A 21,579-nucleotide genomic window follows, 5' to 3' on the forward strand; every position below is an offset into this window, starting at 1 on the left:
GATTTTTAAATCCCCTAGATAGACGCAACTAAAGAATATAGCATGTTCAGAGATTCAGTGGTTCTCCTTCTACAGATTGGTCTCTAAAACAAAAATTATTATAATAAAACACACAGAAGGACTAGGAGAAGAGTCAATTGGCCTTTAGAAAATATATTTATTGTTATTAAAATATTATTGATGATACAAACTAGAAATTAGTAGTAAAGATTATTTTGAAGAATAAGAAAGGGAAGGCACAACTGAAGGTGGAGCTTCTAATAACTTCATCTGTAGTTACTTAGTCAGCAGCCTGTTTTCAAATGCTTCAGAAAAGACATTTCAGTGGAGGGGGATGACTGGTCGATAGCAGATATGTAAACAGAACAGAGACAACAGACAGACGGAGATGGATATCTCATGAATAAGCAAGAGAGCCAATGGCTACGGGTCTATAAAGCCAGTGTGTTAAAATTCATAAAAATGAGATTCTTCCTTGAAAAAGATGTACAAACATTAATAGGCATGATCTTATAAACCGCAAATAAGAAGAGACTTCATATTTATATGACAGACACACAGTATTTCCTCTCTACACCTTTCTTTAAAACACACTTGGAAGCCGGGCATGGTGGTACATGCCTTTAATCCCAACCCTTGGGAGGCAGAGGCAGGTGGATCGCTGTGAGTCCAGGACAGGCAAGGATACACAGAGAAACCCTGTCTCCAAAAACAAACACCCAAAACCAACCAAACAAAAAAACCCACACACTTGGAAAGCACACACACAAAGTTAACCACCATAGCAACTGGGACTCACTACTTGGTGACCTGGGATGGCAAACCAAACATTGTGATGCAGGCTTCAGAGGAGAGACCTTGCAGAAGCTGATATTAGAAACTTATCAGTGTCCGTGAGGGAAAGGAGACACTGATAAGTACCTGGTGGACACTCTGGTACCTGGTGGCTCAGGGAAGGTACCACATGGGATGGCATGTTTGGGATAAACTCAGACTTAGATAAGCATGGTGGCTGTGAAGTTTATCAACTTGATGGAATCTAGAATTATCTAGAGTTGGGCTTCTGGACATATCTATGAGGCACTATCTGGGTTAGGGTCATAGAAATGCGAAAATTAATCTTAATTGTGGGAAGGAGCATACCTTAGCCAAGGATCCCAGACTGTATAAAATGAAGGAAGTAACCATCAGAATTACCACTCACTGCCCCCTGTTGCCTGCCTGGATGCAAAGTGATCAGCTGCCTTAAACTCTTTTCTTGTTGTAGTTGTTGCTGTTAACTTTATTTATTTATTTATATACTTTTGGATTTTCTTTTTTTTTTTTTAGGATTTTTTAATTAATTTATTCATATTACATCTCAATGGTTATCCCATCCCTTGTGTCCTCCCATTCCTCCCTCCCTCCCATTTTCCCCTTACTCCCCTCCCCTATGACTGTGACTGAGGGGGACTTCCTCCCCCTGTATATGCTCTTAGGGTGCTATGACTTTCCATCAATAATGTTCTTTAACCTCAAACTGAGAACAAAAATACAGCATTTATCACTTAAGTGGCTTTAGTAAGGGCATTTTATTACAGCAACAAGAAATGAAATTCAGGCAGTGCGTTTAGACATTACTCTGTCAATGAAATAAACACTGCTGAATATTAAACAGCAGCAACACAATCAAGTTTCTCTTCTGAATACAGTTTATATTGGAAGTTAAGAAGCCATTGGCATAAAATTCATCTACTGTGGCCCTCCATAAGCCAGGCTCTGGCTTCTGACATGGCTATGGTGCACCGCAGAACCCACACAGAAAGACAGCAAGGACTAATCTTACGAGCTCCATATTCCCCAACTCCAAGAATCTGCCCAGCACACAAGAAGAAGTTTCTGGCTAAAGTCACTGGAACAAGGAGGGAAAATGTCTCCCAAACAGGAACAGAAAAAAAGGAACCCTGGAACTAGAAAATATGGAAATAAGATTTGTTTTCAAGTGAGGGGATGCCATGAGGACCTAGAAAAAGTATGGGCATACATAGTAACATTGCTAAGAATGTGCAACTACTTGTATTGTGGCATGTGTGTTCCAGTCATTAAACTGTTCATAAAGTAAGCAGAATATGCATACTGCTAATACGTCTTCAGACGAACTATTCATGCCTTTCACATTCCACCCCATTGTCAACTGTGAAATTGCACACCAAACCTAACTGATGTATTTCCGAAAGGCAACACAAAAAAGAATTGCTGCATCAGTTGTTCTCAACTTAGTCTGTCATTGAGTTATCTGAATCACTTTGCAAATAGCCATGGAGCCCAACACCCACTCCACATCTAACCTGGTAGACAATTCCTCAGTTGCTGAGGCTGAGTATCCTGGCTGAGGAAACAGGAACCACAGACGCTCACATCATGGTCAATAGTAAACAGAAAGACATCTCTAAGCACTTTTGATTGGTCCTCAGATTCATTGTCTGAAAAATAAGTTACCTAGAAAATATAATTTCTACACTCACTCTTAACATGACACATGTGACTTCCCTTCTCATTTGAATGAGGCAGTTTTGAACATCTATGTTTCGCTCATTCAATTCATATCTGAATTTCTTGAAGTTAAGCTGTCCAAGAGCTGCCTAATACACAGCAATCTAGAAATCTTCATTTCAGAAGCAAGACTTGAATAAAAAAGATTGATTGTCTGACACCATTCTTCACACATGGCCGTTAGGAAATGTTTATATGTTATCAATATGGCCATGGCATCTTATACATGAAGTCAGACATATCCTCACATTGTATATTTTTTATCTTTTATAGTGCCAATGATTCTTACTGTTACATTGTGTATATGTTAAACTTAGGGCACTGGGAAGTCTTGGGGCTGAGGGTAAATATCCCTTACTGAAAACGCTTGGGGAAAATGGCCTCTGCTTTCAATATTTTAAAGGGGATTTAGAATGTTTGCATGTATGTTCTGCAATGGGACCTGAAGATAACCATAAAGTTCATTTGTATTTCACACAGACCTTATCTATGTGGCCTAAACTTGCTGTGTTGACATGTGACATAAAATTTTCTACTTACAACACCATAAGATACTAAAAAAGTTACAGACTTTGGGCCATTTTCTATTTTTTATTGCTTGCTCAAATTTTACCCAAGTTTCTAAGACATTTCTGTGATCTAGCATTCATTTCATACTGTATTACCTGACTTCCCTTAGTCTGACACACATGCCTTTTCTAATGTTTTACTTTATATATATATATATATATATATAAAATTATTTGGTCCCTGCTTTAAAGATCTGAAGACACATGAAAGCTAGTGTAAGAAGACAGTCTACTTTCACTATGGGTTTGTATTATCATTATCAATATAAAAATGATGTGAAATTTAGAGTTATAATATATTATGGTATAGAAATGGAATCCTAACTAGACTGTGATAAATGTGTTGGCATAAGTTTTCTTATGTAAATGTTTCTTCTCCCTCCCCCATAAACTAAGGTTCAAAGTGTCTGGAAACCACCGACTTCTTTGTGCCAGACATACTCCCTCCATCCAAGGATGGATCTTCAGAGGTGATGGTCCTCAGAGACTTCAAGTACTACAGACTGGAGTGAGACAAAAGGAGAGCACTCTCCCCACACTTTAGTGACTGATAACCAAACGGAAGCTATGGGTTTACAGTACTGTCCTGACTCAGGCACAAAAGGTTCACTTTTTTAAAGAAGAAAGAAAAAGAGAGGCTGAGCTGGGTGCCCCAAGAGTGGTCCACAACATTTGCTGGCTTTCATTTCCATACATATATACCTACTTCCAATTCCTCACCCAACATTCTTTAGAAGAAGCATCTAATGACAAGATGGATGGGTCCACAGTGTGCATTTATTCGTGATTCAGTTATTCATTTATTCATATATTATGCTTACAAGTTGTCTGATTCCTCCGCAACAATGTCATTGGACCCAGAGGCTGCAGATTGTCTAGTGCCTCTAAATATATTTATAGAGGAGAATTTAGTTATGGTTCAAAAGTGAATAATATAGAGCATGACTATAAGAATATTTCCTGCCATTTACAATTATAATTTCTTTTCATCTTATTTTGCTAGTTTCTTCCCCGCTTGTGAGTTTTTTTTTTTTCTTTCTTTTCTTAGACATTTATACTGAATGTGCATTCCACTGGAGTGCATTAAATAGTGGTTTCTGAAATTCATGTCCCCAAAATCTCAGTATTTGACCTTCCCTGGAGTGGTCTTTGCATATGAAAAAGGGCCATGAATATGAAGATGGGGCAGAGTCTGAAAGGATGAATTTACAGGCCAATACAGTTCATGAATTGCAGCAGTGCAGCAAGGCAGAGAGAGGCACAAACTACTCGGTTTTTTTTGTTGTTGTTGTTGTTGTTGTTGTTGTTGTTTTTTTTAACTCAGAGCTTCAAGGACAGATCACTCTTGCCTCACCTAGTCACCTGAACTATGAACGATAGCATGTTGTTGTTTTAAGTTGCTCAATTTGTAGTTTTCTTACCAAAGCTAGCAATGAATAAATCGTGAAAAAAAAAATTGGTATTGAAAAAATGTGGGGTGCTCCTAATATGGAAGTCCTCTTTGACTTGCTGGCTTGTTCTTGGTTCCCCTTCTTTGATTTGAATTGCAAATAGATCTTTCGAGTTGCCCTGCAAGATAGACACAATTTTACAGTTAAGCATAAAGTCTATAAAGTGCCATTCCCCAAAACCAATATCCTTGATTCTGCTTGGACCCAGGCCCTGCTTTAACTAGAAGATTTAATACCATCCCTGTCTTCTTGGACATCCAAGAATTTGGTCTGACTGTTCTACCACTCTCAGGATATGTGTCTTCACTTCCGTTTCTTGCTCTGTGGTCCCTGGTAGAATATATTCTTATTCTCTTCAAGTGGTGTATCTGCTGTGTTTATAAGAAGGTGCTTTTCTTGGGTCTCCATATTTGTCTCTTTGACATGTGAAAGACAGGATCTCTAAAGTCTGAAGATTGCACAATGCTCTTTTGTTTTCAAAGTGGCATCTGCCCTGTCTCAGAAGAAATAGACGCTACTAATCCTGTAGGTGAGAATCTAGATGGCTGCATTCTTTATTGTGAATTGAAAATACCCTGCTTGATCATTTCTAAGGACACCACCTTTAGCAGCCTTTCATTTTGGAGCACAATCATTCCTTGGTACCCAGGAGGAATTGGTACGCAGAAAGCCCTGCAGCTACCCAAAAACTCAAGGTGTTCAAGCTTTTTACATGAAGTGGTAATGTTTGTACATAACCTCTGAGTATCATAGAGCTCTAGATTTTTTATACTAACTAATGCATTATATACGCTACACAAATAGCTCTTCTACTATGTGGTTTAGAAAATAATAAGGAAAAAAGCCTGTATGTGTTTAGTGCAGAGGTGACCATTTTACCTAACTATGTAGGATGTGACAGCATGTTTTTTAAAGATATTTTTATTACATTTTATTATTTTTGTAATTTTTTCTCTTTTTTTCCTGGAAATATACTAATTAGTGTTCCTCCTTCAACTCCTCCCAGTTTTTCTCCTCCTCCCTTCTGCTCTGAATGCACTTCCTTCCTGTCTCTCATCAGAAAAGAGCAGATTTCTCAAAGATAACAGACAAATATGACAAAATAAAATATAAGATAAATCAAAAACCATCACATCAAGACAGGGCAACACAATTGAACAGAAGGAAAATAGTTAAAGGGAAGGCACAAGAAGATTCAGAGACCCACTGATGGTCACACACTCATGAGTCCTACAAAAATTCTAAGCTAAAAACTATAATGTGTGCAGACAACCTGTTGCAAACCAATGTAGTCCTTATGTCTGCTGCTTAAGGATCTATATGTTCATATAAGTCTTTCGCAGTTGATTCAGAGTCTTGTTCTCCTGGTGTCCTCCATCCTCTCTAGCTCTTATATTCTTTCCATCTTCTTTTTCATGTAGTTCCCTGAACTCTGAGGAGAGGGATTTGATGAAGACATTCCATTTAGGGTTGAGTGCTCCCAGGACTAACTCGGTCTCTCCATCTCTGTCTTTCTGTCTCTGTCTCTTTCTGTCTCTCTGTGTCTCTCTGTGTCTCTCTGTTTCTCTGTGTCTCTCTGTGTCTGTCTCTGTCTCTGTCTCTCTGTCTCTCTATATCTCTGTCTCTCTCTGTCTCTGTCTGTCTGTCTGTCTCTCTGTCTCTGTCTGTCTGTCTGTCTGTCTCTCTCTCTCTCTCTCTCTCTCTCTCTCTCTCTGTGTGTGTGTGTGTGTGTGTGTGTGTGTGTGTGTGTGTGTGTGTGTAAAGTGTCAAAGTATCTGGCTGTGAGTTCTGAATATATTCCTGTCTGTTGCAGGAGGAAGCTTTTCTGATGATTACTAAATAGGCACTAACCTATGAATATAGCAGAATATTATTAGAAGTCATTTTCCTGATACTTTTTTTAAACTTTGGTTTTACCCCCAGGTCTCTGAGCTATGTAGTCTCTGGTTCTTGGTTACCCAAACAGTGTTGTGGGTATGTATTCTGTCTCATGGAGTGGGGAACCTAAAGTCAAATCAGGCATTAGTTAACCATTCCCACAAGACCATTGCTCCTGCTGGTAGGGCAGACTGTAGATCAAAGGCTTCATTGCTGGGCTGGTGTTTATTCTTCTCTTTTGGTACCCTGCAGAAGACCCTCCCATACCAATAACAGTAGAACACTAGAACTGAAGGTCCCATATGTTCTTCATGTTCAACAAGTTGTATGTGTGTTATCCTTGGCAATGGGATTCTGCTGTCAGTTTGCAGGGAGCTACCCATTGTCTTCATAACAGCCTGGGATATTTGGTAATTTCTGTGGGAACCCATTGACTAACAGCTCAATTGAATCCAATCCAATCCTGCTACTTGAAAGCCTCATTTGGTAACAAAGATGACCAGATAAAACTCCATATCCACCCTTATTAGGATTGCCTTTATTTCTTTTAGGAAGTTTCCATTGCACTAGGTTTCCACATCATACCTCAAATGCTCCTTAATATGAGCTTTCTCTCCCTGAATTGCCTCCCTCAACCCTACCTCCCTTCCCCATCCTCAGCAGGTCTTCTGGTTCCCACGCGCAATCCATCCAAAAAAAATTATTCTATTTTGCCCTTACAGGGAGATCCATGTGTCCTACTTAGACTTTTCTTCTATTCCTAACCTCTTTGAATCAATGGATTGAGTCTTGGCTATCATTTACTTAATAGCTAATATTCACTTGTGAGAAAATATCTACCATATTTATCTTGATGAGTCTGGGTTACCTCACTCAGGTATGATTTTTTTCAAGTTTCATTCTTTTGCCTGAAAGTATTTTTAAACAGCTGAGAAATACTCCATTATTTAAATGTGCCACATTTTCTTTATCCATTCTTTTGTTGATGGTCATCTAAGTTGTTTCCAGCTTTGATATATTATAAATAGAATGGCAAGGAACATGGTTGAGCAATTGTCCTTGGAGTAGAATGGAGCATCTTTTCAGTATATACCAAAGAGCTGTCTAACTGCATCTTGAGATAGATAGATAACCAACTTTCTGAGGAACTTTTTATTTCTATAGTGTCTATAAAAGTTTGCACTGCCATTGGCAATAAATGGATGTTGTCCCTAGGGGCTCCAAGTAAAATGTGGTTCTGGATATTGGGAGCAAACATTTAGGAGTAGGGATAGGCTAGGTGTTCACAGGAGGGAAGACAACAGAGTGTTCAACCAGTGCTTATTCCTCATCTTTTTGAACTGGGGAGAAGCACTGAAGAGAGGTTACCCTAGAAGGAAAGAGAGAAAGGGAGATTAGGAGGGGGAGTCCTATAGGATCTACAGGGTATGTTTGCAGAGGGATGACAAAAGCTGCAACAGATATTGTCTTGCAGAGATAAGGAAGAGGCTGGGAGATTGGATTTGGAGGAGGGAAGAGGGAGTGTTAAAGTCAGTGAGCTTACTCGTTTCCCAGGCTTATTCAGCTTGTATGTTCCCATTGAATGTCCACTGGTGTTGGAGACTGGGATAATGGGATGGGTTGGAGGAAAGAAAGCTAGTGGAAATCTTGTGATCTTTTGGGTCAAAAAGGAAAGTGAGACCGCAGAAGTGTCTACATAAAAAAAAAAAAAAAAAAAAAAAAAAAAAAAAAAAAAAAAAACTGAAGAGATCTCATATTGATTACTTAATGATACACATGAGTTCTTTAGAAAAACAAGAAGACATAAGACCTCAAAAGAGTAGCTAGAAGAAATAAACACAGAGCTGAAATCAATGAAATAATAACAAAAATAACAAAAAACAAACAATAAAACAAAAAGTTAGTTGTTTGAAAAAAATCAATCAAGTTGATTTAGCTAATTTAACCAAAAGAAAGAGAGATATGAATCCACATTAATAAAAATAGAGATGAAAATGGGGACGTTTCAACAAAGAACTGAGGAAATTCAGAGTCCTAAGGACATACTTTAAAAATCTGTATTTCACCAAACTGGAAAGCTTAAAATTAACAGACTAATTTTTTCACATATATGACCTACTAAATTCAAATCAAGATGAAATAAACTATTTAAGTGGATTTGTAAGTCCTAGTGAAGTAGAAGTAGTAATTTAAAATTTCCAAACTGAAAAGAGCCCAGTGCCAGATGAATTCAGCATATAATTCCACTGGACCTTTAAAGAAAAACCAATGCCAATACTCCTCAAATTATTATGCAGAATAGAAACTAAAGAAACATTTTCTTTTTATGCAGCAACTATTACCCAGATACCCAAACCACAGAAAGACTCAACAAAAAGAGAAAACTGTAGAACACTTTTCCTTATTAACATAGGTGCAAAAATTCTCAATAACATGCCTGTGAACCAAATTCAAGAACACATCAAGAATGTTATTCACTGTGATCAAGTTCATCCCACAGCTTCAGAGATAGTTCAACATAGGTAAGTCAATAAACATGATACGCCACATGAAGACACTGAAAGATAAAGGCATCTCATTCGATGTAAAAAGGGCCTTTGACAAAACCCAACACCCCTTCATGACAAAAGTCCTGGAGACACTGAGGACACAATGGACACACCTAACACAATAAAGATTGTATACAACAAGCCTGGAGACAACATTATTCTCAACAGAGAGGAGCTCAAAGCAATTCCACTGAAATTGGTATTGAGACAAGGTTGTCTACTCTCACTATACCTACTCAATATAGGTCTTGAAGTTTTAGCTAAACAATAAACATCTGAAGGAGATCAAGAGATGCAAATAGGAAACGAAGAAGTCACATTTTTTTAACTTGAGTTGATATGATTTTATACATACAGACCTTAAAGTCTCCACCAGGAAATTCTTATAGCTAATAAACACTTTCAGTAAAATAGCAGCATACAAAATTAACACACAAAAACCAGTAACCTTTCTATACCCAAATAACAGACTGAGAAGGAAATCAGAAAAACTGTGACACTCAGAGAATCTTCAGAAATGAATAAAGAAAGAAAAGGAGAAAGAAAAGGAAAAGGAGAGAAGGAAAAGAAACAATCAAGCAAGTAAAGGTCTGTATAATAAAATCTTTAAGATATTGAAAACAGGAATTGAAGAAGACACCAGAAGATGGATCTTCTGTGCTCCAGGACTGCTGACATTATTGTTTTGAAAATGGCCATCCTATCAAAACCTATCTGCAAATTCAATTCAATCCTGATCAAGGTTCCAATGAAATTCTTCACAGAAATTTTAAAAAAAAAGAAATTGAAATTCATATTTAAAATCTTTAAATACACAGTTTGTGGCATCATAAATATTATGTTCTGGAAGCTGGAGATAAGATGATTTTGGACTTCAGAAACCTCTGAGTATATAAATGTGGTCATAGTAACAATAACCACAATTGAGTGTAATAATGTGTAAGTCATGGCTTACTGCCTTCCTTAAAGCACCAGCATGTGCTTGCCAGCTACCTCTACAAAGCTGGCTCACTTAAGTAGGAAGAATATTATTTAATCAGGCCCACGTGTGAGCAAAGCAATGAATGGCCAGTCATGATAAGCAATCATAAATAACTAATGCCAACCTTGTTCTTCCTGGGTCTCTTTTATATCTAGTTAATTAGGGGAAGAGGATGGATGAAACCATCTTTCTAAAAAGAGCAAAAGTGGCTGGTACAATAACAAAGCCTGTTACTCTTCTTGGCCTTTAGGGGGAGCCCAAGTCTCTTTGCCCAAAAAAATAAATCAACTTGAAGGGATAACTTTTTGACATTCTGGAGGGAGAGTTGCCTCCTAAATGGAAGTTGCACCTTTGGGCCAGATGGAACGTGGGTTTCTCCATCTCCAGAAGAGGAGGCTCTTCTTGTGTACAAATATTGCCCACTCACCTCCCCAAAAGTCATGGCTACTGCCCTTTGTTGCAGTGGGGGTTTCCCCCGCATTCTACTGCCAAGATCTTACTTCTAGTTGTAGGTGAGATCCCACAGAGGTCCAAGCTATAATGTAGAGTGCTTAGCTGAATTTCAACTTAAGATAAATAGGAACCCATCAATATTACCAAGGGCCTAGAGGAAGCTGGTTCCTTCCACTTATCCTTCTGAGGACCCTGGCTTTTTGCTTTGGCCTGAGAGACACCCTTAAATATAGCTGCATGCCATACCCAATTCATTGCTAACAATATTTCTGGACCCAGATAGATGTTGTGAAATTTTCTTGTCAACATGATTTCTGTCCATCTTTTCTGAGTTCAGATAGCAATGCCTAATTCATGGCACATCACTAACGCTAAATGGGGGGCAGGGAGGATGAGCATCTTGGTGGTGGTCTCAGACTCAATGCACTCATTTTCAATTTGCCATGGGTAACAAACAGAGATGTCTCTTTTTAAATGTCCAAAATGTATTAGGTTTAATTTTTTTAATTAAAATATCATCCTATTTTAGTTCTTTATTCTGAATTTTTTTTTCAAAAAAGGGTTCTATGCAATTGCCTTTAGCTATAACTGCAAGTGATAACACTCTGCTGGTGGCATTCAGAGTTCTATCATTGAATGCCATGGTAATTACTACTTCCCTTTGAGGTTGTCTTGTCTGACATGAAATTTATGAATTTTAAATACCAGAGCAGAAGGCTCACATCCAACAGGCACACCACACCTAATGTACAGCTAATGGTTGCTCGATGGGTTTACTTCAGTTAAAAAGGTAGGTCAGGGGTAACTGCACTAAAACAAAAGGGAAGAGAAGGAAGCAAGTAGAAGCATTAAAAAGTGTGTGCGGAAGTGGCCTTGAAGGCTATAGATAAAACATTTGAGATCCACTCGCCATAATATAGCCACCACAACATGTCTTGCTCCTTCTGCATTATCAGAGCAGATGCCCCAAACAAGGTCAAGAAGCAAGGACTGGCTCTTGAATATGGGACTCACAGCATCAAGGCAGTTCGTGGGTGTAGATCTGTGCTGCTAGGTTGTGCTCTGTCCAAACCTTTGTATGCCTGTGACAGAGATGCGTAGGTAATTAGTTAGTCTCTGCTGCATTTATCTCTTGACTTCAAATTACAGAAAGGGTGATAGATATACCCTAGGTAAATTCCCGATCTTAATTTCAAAACCCAATAAACAGTTGAAATGGCATCTGTCCTTTCTCCAACCTTCTCCTATCCATTGACCTCATGCGTGATGGGAAACTGTAATAATATATTACAAAGTTGGCATGAACTAATTCCATTCTGGGCAATTATTGGTGCTTTCAGTCTTTTTGCACAGCTCTTGTAAGTTGAACATCAAGGTCCGCCTGGGCTCTAATGCTGCCCTAGCCCTCACTTGTCCAGGTGTACAAGCACACAAAGTCATTCTCCTATTTACAAGGAACAGCCTTCTTCCTGGCAAATCACTTCTGAAACGAGGCACACAGAGTCATTGCGGCTGCACCTGATAACTGAACGAAAATTTAGAAGAAGTTTTATGTAAAAAGCTGCAGGAAAAGGGGAGGCAAAAATGCCTGTGAGGAAAAGCAAAATGACACAACTAGAACAAGAGACTCTCATAAGACTCTAAACCTTTTGAAATTTCATCGAGGGTTCAAGAAACAGATTTATGAGTCATCATGAGATGTTCCTTGGAGACTGTTTAAATGTGCTATCACAAAGGTCAGCCCAAAGTTCTGCTTCACCTGGAAGGAGGGGGAGCTATGCGGAATGTGCAAAGCCATGGTATGCCTTATGCCTCAGTAGTGCAGTTCCCTCCGATGTCATTATTGAATGACAAGCAAGTTCTGGGACAAACCAATCTACTTGCTGTGATGAAGACACTAATTGCAAGATAGGAACAAAATATCTTTTTAAATTAGATGATAAATCATAAGAGAGGAGTTCAGCACTTATAAAAGCAAAAATGAAATTCAGACATTCCTTAGAATTTTTGGATTCAAGAGAATTGAATCAGAGTACTGATTTACAAAGCAAGGAAAAAAAACTCCCAAATAATTCAACAAATGACAACTGAAAAATCTAAGCAATTTTTAAAGACATTTTTTTTTCTGTTTTGAGTTGTTTGTGGGCAAATGATATTTAGAAGAATATTTTAAGAATCTATTACTCTTTGTGTGTGCATGCACGAATGTCAGTGTGTATGTGCCTGTGTGAGAGCATATGCAAATATGTATGGGTGTGCCCAGGGAGACCAGAAGAGAGTTCTAGATCCCTTGTAGCCGGAGCTACAGGTGTTGGTGTATCATCCAATGTGGGTGCTGGGATCCCTGCTCCAGTCTCCATGACTAAACAGTAAGTCCTTTTAACTTCTAAGGCATCTCTACTGAGACCCTAGGAGGGTTATTTTTTTAATGAAACAAAACACTTGCAAATGATCCCCATAACAACAAGCAGACTTAGTGCTAAGACCTTGTCTTCTGTCATCAAGCTCCAGGGGAGGCTATCAGAGCTCCTTGGAGAAATGGTTGATTCTAGGGCCAGGAAAAGGAACACACATGATAAACCTCAAGCATCTGATGGTACCAGAAAGTAAAGTGCCTCAATTAAGAAGTCACGTCTGTCATGACAGAAGGGACAGCTCAGCAAGCTCTGGGTGATAAAGCAGAAAGAAAATAAAGGATATTATATCAAATTATAATCTGGGGTATGAATGCACATAAAAAGTCTGCCCTACAATAAACATGAACATACAAATACTTCTGTAGTGTGCTAGCACAGATTCCTCTGGTCATACATTTAGGAATAGCATAACTGGAGCTTTTGAAGAACCTCCATACTAATTTCCACAGTGGTTGTAGAGACTATATTTCCACCAGCAGAATACAGTGGTTATATTTCCCTTATCTTGGCCAGCATCTGTTGCAGGGCTTTTTGGTTGTTGTTTATTTGGGTTTTTTGTTTTGTTTTGTTTTGTTTTTATGGAACCCATTCTAATTGAAGTGACATGAATCTCAATGTAATTTTAATTTTCATAATATCTAAGAATGTTGAGAATTTTTCATATATTTATTGACCATTTGTGTTTCTCCATTTGAGAACTATCTGTCCCATTTGTTTGGTCATTGTTGAATGGGCTGTATGTTGGCTTGATATGTACAACCTTTATTACTGTAAGCTATGCACCTTCTATTCTGAGATACATTATCATTTTATAATAAATGAGTATTAAATTTTTATATTTGTTTATTATTATTATTATTATTAATTTATTCCTGTTACATCTCAATGGTTATCCCATCCCTTGTATCCTCCCAAATTTTGTCAAATTCCTCTTTTGTATCCATTGAGATTATAATGTGCTTTCTCTCTATCCTTGACTCCACTTATGTGCTGCATTACATGTTTCATACATGCTGAACTATCCTTTGATCTCTCAAATGAAATTAACCTGACCATAGCATATCACTAGTGCTTTGATCTCACTACTGAGTGCAGCAGACCAGGGTAACTTGTACATATTGTCTTATTTCAAATTTGATAGGTCATACGTGATTAGGAATTTACACATTTTAATATGGTCTCCATCTTTTTGGAATATATGTTTATAAATATTACCTAATGGTCCTCTGATCTGTTGTAATCTCTCCTTTTTTAATCCCCAATTTTATTGATTTGGTTCCTCTTTCATTTGTTCAGCTTGGCAGATCTGGTGACCGTTTTTTGTCTTTCCAAAGAATTAGTTCTGGGTTTTGTTATTTTGTTATTATTTTAGGCTCCACTAACTTCTGCCGCGAACCCTAATATTTCTTCTCTCCTTTGAAGTGAACTTTAATTTTGGCTTATTCTTGTTTTTCTAAGACATTGGGGTATGCCATTACATTATTTATTTATGGTGTCTGATGCTTTACTATGAACGTTTAAACCTATGAACTTCTGTCAGCATTGTCTTTGCTATGTCATAAAGGCGTTGATAAGTTATGGATTCATTTTCAGTGAATTCTAGGAATTTTTAAAATTTCCTCTTTGATTCACTTAATGGCCTCTTGGTTATTTATGAGTACATTGCTTAATTTTGTTTTGTTTATACTGTCTCTGCAGCTTCTCTATTAATTCATGGTTTTCTTCCACTATGATCTGATGCAATCAATTATTTAAATTGTTTTGGTGTTTGTTAGTACTAGCTGATTGGCCTGTTGTGTGATCGTTTTAGAAAATGTTCTATGGACTAGTGAAAAGCATATTTATTCTATATACATGTTAAATCTACTTTGTTTAAAATTGAATTTTACTGTAATTTTTTTCTTTCTTTTTGAAATTGAAAATAGAGTCTCCTCTCACACATTACCTCCCAATCACAGATTCCCCTCCCTCTACTTCTCCCAGTCCAGCCCTCCTTCCTCTTCCCCCAGGTCTGCCCCTCCAGAAAAATAGAGGATGCTCCCAAGAGACAACAACTAAACATAACTCAAGATACAATAAGACAAGGCAAAAACACTCATATTGAAGCTGGATAAAGCAACTCAATAGGAGAAAGAGACATACCCACACTCACTATTGGGAATCCCACAAACATACCAAGCTAACAAGCATAACATATATGGAGAGGACCTGGTTCAGACCCATGTAGGACCCATGCTTACCACTTTAGTCTCTATGAGCCTGTAGGAGCCCTGTTTAGTTGATTCAGTGAGCCATGTTCTCCTAGTGTCCTCCATCCCCTCTGACTCCTACAATCTTTCCTCTCTCTCTCTGTCTCTCTGTCTCTGTCTCTGTCTCTCTCTTTCTCTGTCTCTCTCTGTCTCTCTCTCTCTGTGTCTCTCTGTCTCTGTCTCTCTGTCTGTCTCTGTCTCTGTCTCTCTCTGTCTCTCCTCTCTCTCTCTCTCTCTCCTCTCTCTCTCTCTCTCTCTCTCTCTCTCTCTCTCCTCTTCCTCCTCTTTTTCCTCCTCTTTCTCCTCCTCCTCCTCTCTCCTTTTTGAAGGGTCCCTTGATCCCTGAGGGGAGAGACCCGATGAAGACTTCACTACATATTGTCTGGCTATGGTTCTCTGTACCTGCTCACATCTGTTGACCCAGGAAGCTTCTCTGATGACACCTGGACAAGGCACTGATCTATAAGTATAGCAGGATGTCACTAGAAATTATTTCATTGATTCTTCTCCCTTTTTTTCTTTATTTTTGTTTTCCTTTTGGCCAGTCATTTTAGGTTCAAAGCTGTGTCTATGGGCTATCCAGTCTCCAGTTTCTGGCCATCTAAGCAGTGCGTGGCATGAATTTTTTCCTTAGGCCTCACATTAAACAAGATATTGATTGCCCACTCCCACTAGTTCTGAGCTGCCATTACCTTGGCACATCTTACAGGTAGGACAAATTGTAAATCAAGGGGTTTGTGGCTGGTTTTGTGTCCAGGTTTCTCTTTCCATAGCCTAAAGGGTACTTACCCATATCAAAGAGTCTAGAACAAAAGGGTGAAGGCTCCATGCAGGCACCAGCTTGACTTCTCTACATCCAATGAGCTGGGTGAATGTTGAACTCAGCAATGGAACCCCACTGTCAGTTTTCTGAGAGTTCTAGCATCAGCCTGGATTCTTTAGGGATCTCCACAGGAACCCCTCAACCAAAAACTCAACTGAATGTAACCCAGTCTATGACTGAAAGTCTTGTTTAGCGAAAGAAACAAAACAAAACAAAACAAAACAAACAAACAAAACAAAAAACAAAGAAAGAAAAGAAAAAGAGCAATTCAGACTTCATATCCTCTATTATTGGGAATCTTCATTTGGCTCACCCTCATCAATTTCAGAAAGTTTCCATTGCACTAGGCTTTCAGACCCCCACTCAAAAATGCTCCCCAATTCCAGCTCTCTCCCCAGCTTGTTCCCTGCATGCCCCCAGACCTGATTCCTCCTGTTCCTTTCACTGCCTCCTCTAGAATCTATTATATTTCCCCTTCACATGGAGATCCATGCATCTCTCTTAGAGGCCTCATCTTTACCTAACTACAGGGAACCATGAAGATGGCCTGGCCAATTGGCCTTGAGGGGCATGCATCATAGGATTTTTCAGATTAGAGTCCATGGCTCTGGGGACAACGTGCCCTCCATTTCCTGTGAGATAGATGCACTACATTCAGGCAGCTTTGTGTTTCTCTGTATGTTCCCTTGGTAGCCAAGGATGCATGGAAGCTTGACAGAACTATTGGTCTTAAACATTAATCATATGTACCCTGTAGAGCTTGCGAAGTTGATTGTATTCTGGCAACAACAACTGTATTGATCTTGGCAATTGCCATTATATTCTGTTTTGATAAAGGTATAAAAAGTCTGATTGCTCTCAATAAAATTGTCACAGCCCCAGTCTTGCTGGGTTCCCTACAATCCATGCTTAGTTTTATTCCTTCTGTATATCAGGTGACATTGGCCTGGTAAGTATGCACTGGTGCTTATATCTACCCTCTCTAGGTCTATTGATTGTAGCTTGATTATCGTTTCCTAAATATCTATTAGCCACTTATAAATGAATACATACCTAGGATTAGAAGGTTGGAACGGAGGTAGAGTATTAAGAAACCCCAGATAAAATAGTTTTTTGAAGTATCTACGATGTTCCCTTTTATGGTAGTATCTAACCAAATCACTCTGTGTCACCAGAAGTTACAATGTAGATCTCCTTTGGAGGAGTCAGTCTCCTGCTAGAACCCCAAGAGAATTTGATACACGTCAGAATTTCAAATTTGACCTGTGGGTATGGCTTACAGTGTCTTTTCTCCAGGGTCACCTGGCTTACCTTTTAGAAGAGGCTTCAGCTTTCTCTCTGTTTCATAGAGCTATAGTCACTGGAATTCAGTCCTTTACTTTTGCTCTTTTTTCCTTCCCTTACTCCCCATCCTGTCACATACTGATCTGTTTCTCTTTGGATCAGGGCCAATTCTCTATTAATCTGAATTTTGCCATTCATTCTGTCACACTACAGCTCTTTTAATTTAACATATGAAAGTTTCTTATCTCTGGTCAAGTGAGATTTGGGTGTCCAGAAAAGTCAGATAGGAAACTAATAGTCTTTACAACAAATAGTACTGATAAGATGGATATTCAAATTCAAATGACTAGATTGAACTCAGTATGATATAAAAATGACACAAAAAAATTGATGTGCTGACTAGTTTTATGACAATGTGACACAAGCTAGGCTCAATAGAGAAAAGAGACTCTCTGTGGTTCTGTCTTTTGCTTTTCCCTGGGGCTCCCAGACACCACTGGACACAGAGCAGAGAAGAAGGAAACAGAGTCAGGAATGGTTGGGCTCTGCAGGCTTCCAGTCTAGCTGAGGGTTTCAGGGGGAAGAGAGGGAACACTTTCTCTGAGGATAAACCAGCAACTCTTAGATGGTATCCAGGGAAACAGTTTATGCACACCTTTATTGGTGAAACAACTCAAGTTCTGTGTGTGTGTGTGTGTGTGTGTGTGTGTGTGTGAGACAGTTTATGTCTATGTGCCCCTTTTATTCCAGAGTTCACAAGTATTATATGAACCTTGGGCAGTGGGGACGGTTTCTGGGGCAAATGCATTTAATTGGCTATGGCTAAGATGGTGGCAATGCTCTATTTGCATCTATGTGCCAGCTACATGACTGCCTAGCCACCTTGGGGGCCTCCATGCTATGTGCTCAGTGGCAGGTACAGAAACATGGAGGAAGCTTATCTTACTCCTCCCATCTCAAGATGAGATTTTCAATCTCAAATTTGAGGTTTCCGAGGTTTGAACATGCTCCACCTGGCTAGTTCCATGCTAATTCCTCTGGTGCCATGGTCCTTGGGCCCAACAACCTCCCTTTTTTGTTTTAAAGAGCAGAGGTGTCATTGTAGTCATTGCCTTTTATGCTGGGTGTAATTCGCTATTGAACCAGATCCCAACTTGCAGTGATTCTGTACTGATATTCATTTACCATTTTAAATTTTGGATGAGGCAGTGTGTAAGCATCAAAATAAAACACAGCATTACCAGAGGGCTAATTAAAGGTAGGGGTCACAAGGGATTACTAAACCAACTTAACTGCTTAGTGGATTGGCATCTCAAGTGCAAGTCTGTGCAGAATCTTTTGGGGGTATTAACAATGGTTTCGAACAACATTTGATACAATTACACAAACAAAGCATTTTTCTCAATACTATACAAGTCTCTCTCCGTGTGTAGCAGTCGCTAGGTCTAGCTCTTCTGTTTTGGAGCAGGACCGACAAAGAGAGTTCATCTGTCACTAGAGTTCAACACTGTTAGCTGTGGTTGTCATCTCCTGACCAAGTTTGTCTCGAAAGTCTCCAGACGGGTGTGTCTGGAAGATGGCTGCTCTTGTGCTCTGGGCAGATCCAAGGAGAATGACAGATTCAGGGAGGAATTTGGAGTGGTCCATGTGCCCCCAACTCTCAATTTAAAGGAAATATTATCACAAGGTTGTCTATATGCAACTCCGTAGTACATTTTCTTAATAAGTAATGGATATGGTAGGGCCCAGCTCAGAGTGAGTAGGCCAGTGGTCCTGGATGTTATAAGAAAGAAGGCTGAGGAATCCATGGAGATAAAGGCAGTCAGCAGCACTCCTCCATGATCTCTGCATCAACTCCTCCCTCCAGGTTCATACTCTGTTTGAGGTCCTGCCCCCACCACTTTCAATGATGAACTATGATATGGAAGTATAAGTGACATAAGCACTTTCCTTCCCAAATTTCTTTAAGTTATGGATGTTTTATTACAACAATAGAAACTGTAACTAAGAGACTGGATCAAAACACTAAATATAAGTCCTGGAATTGCAAATTTTTTAGATTAAATAGGATAAAGAAAACAACATTGGTTTTGGCAAAAGTTTCTTAAATGTGTATCAATGACACAGCAAATCAAAGTGAAGACAAATAAACTGAACTTCATGAAAGTGTTTCAAACTGTGTGCATTAGTAGACTATATCAAAATCTAAAGAGTGAAATATGAACAAAGGATTTTTGTAGTAAGAGAGAGTAGTGAAAATACAATAAAGTTCACTGCCCAAAACCAAAAGCAGTACAATTCATAATTTTGTGAAAGACAAGAATAGACATTTCTATTTCGGTACAAATGATGGATGACTACACGAGCTAGGGTGGATAGAGCAAAAACAAGCTACTATACAAAAGAATCTTGCTCCATCCCTAGTACTTGGGGCAAGGGAGATAAAAAAAAAAAAAAAACCTTAACATCTCTAATCATTAAGAATATGAAAATCCAAACCACAGCCAGGTATCACTTGATTTTTAGACTAGATTTTATCAGAGGCATAGAATATATACAATGAAGAGGAACTGTATGAATTACAGGCTTGTGCACTGTCTCAAGAATATAAAGTGACCCATCCACCATAGAAGAATGTAGTGGTTTCTAAAATCTTTTTTTATTTTTAATATATTTTATTAATTTATTCATATTACATCTCAATTGTTATCCCATCCCTTGTATCCTCCCGTTCCTCCCTCCATCCCATTTTCCCCCTTACTCCCCTCCCCTATGACTATGACTGAGGGGGACCTCCTCCCACTGTATATGCTCATATTTTATCAAGTCTCTTCTTGGTGGCCTGCTGTCCTTCCTCTGAGTGCCACCAGGCCTCCCCATCCAGGGGACATGGTCAAATATGGGGCACCAGAGTTCCTGTGAAAGTCAGATCCCACTCTCCACTCAACTGTGGAGAATGTCCTGTCCATTGGCTAGATCTGTGTAGGGGTTTGAAGTTTACTGAACATATTGTCCTTGGCTGGTGCCATAGTTTGAGCAGGACCCTTAGGCCCAGATCTGCCCATCATAATGTTCTTCTTGCAGGTTTCAAGGACCCTCTGGATCCTTCTGTTTTCCCATTCTCCCATGCTTCTCTCACCTAGACTCCCAATAGGATGTTCTCCCCTCTGTCCCACTTTCCTGGTAAGTGAAGACTTTCGTGGGACATATCCCTTGGGCTAGTGTCCAGATATAAGTGAGTATATACCATTTGACTCTTTCTGCTTCTAGGTTAACTCACTCATTATGATCATTTCTAGTTCCATCCATTTGTCCACAAATTTTGGAAATTCCTTATTTTCATTTACACCAGGGTTTCTAAAATCTTAAACACTGAATTTTGTTTCAGCAAATCCATTTCTGAGTATATGTCTAGAAAGTTGACAACATGGTTTCAATTTGACATTTTATGGTCACACTTTATTTGCATCATTAGTTTTAGCCAATACATGAAAGTAACTCAAGTATCCAATGGCAGATGAACAAATAAGCAAATGTGTACTTTCATACAGTAAAAACCTCACCTAACCCTAAAAAGTAGAAGAAAATTCTCAGATTTGCTATAGCCTTTACGACATTGTGTGAAGTGAAATATTCTAGTCATAAAAAAGATAAAATAGCATATTTTATAATTCATATGATGTACACAATTTTTTCTAGGAGATAATGAGAGTGGGTTGCCTTAGCTTCCAGTGATTGGTTGGGTGGGGTACTATAATGATTGCTTTGGTGGGATATGATAGTGATTGGCTGTGTGGAGCATTCCAGTAATTGGTTGAGTAGGACACTCTAGTCATTGGTTAGGTAGAGCATTCCAAATTCAAACTATGGCTTAGGGTAGCTCAAAGAGTAGATACAAGTGGACTAAGAAAGAGTTAGAGTAGATAAGAGCGATTGGAGGGGAGATTAAAGTGGGTGAAAGTGAAAATATAGAGAAGACAGTTTGAGAGTGCTCTTCAGAAGTAGAGATGGTAACAATGATGTGAGCTCAGTAAATATGAGAAGAGAAAAAAAGTGGGAGGAGGAAGACTCTTTTGTTCCAACACATATTAACTCATTCATCAAGCTATTCTAGGAGGGAAATTGGTATGACTTGATATGTGGCTGTGAGTGATGTGTACAGACAATCAATTGTCAGAGAATAATTGTGCTATTGCCACTTGGATATGTGCCTCTGGAATTTGGAGAAAATAAAAACAAGTTTGAGAGTCATCCCCATACTTCATACAGACCTGTATGAAATGGAAGCTTAGAAGAAATGAACCGAGATTAGGCCAAATAAGAATAAGTCTGAAGATTGAAACCCAGACTTTAAGAAGTAGGCATAGGAACAGAATGCTCAATACAGTCGTA

Source organism: Acomys russatus, chromosome 7, assembly GCF_903995435.1.
Source record: "Acomys russatus chromosome 7, mAcoRus1.1, whole genome shotgun sequence".
NCBI classification, from domain to species: Eukaryota; Metazoa; Chordata; class Mammalia; order Rodentia; family Muridae; genus Acomys; species Acomys russatus.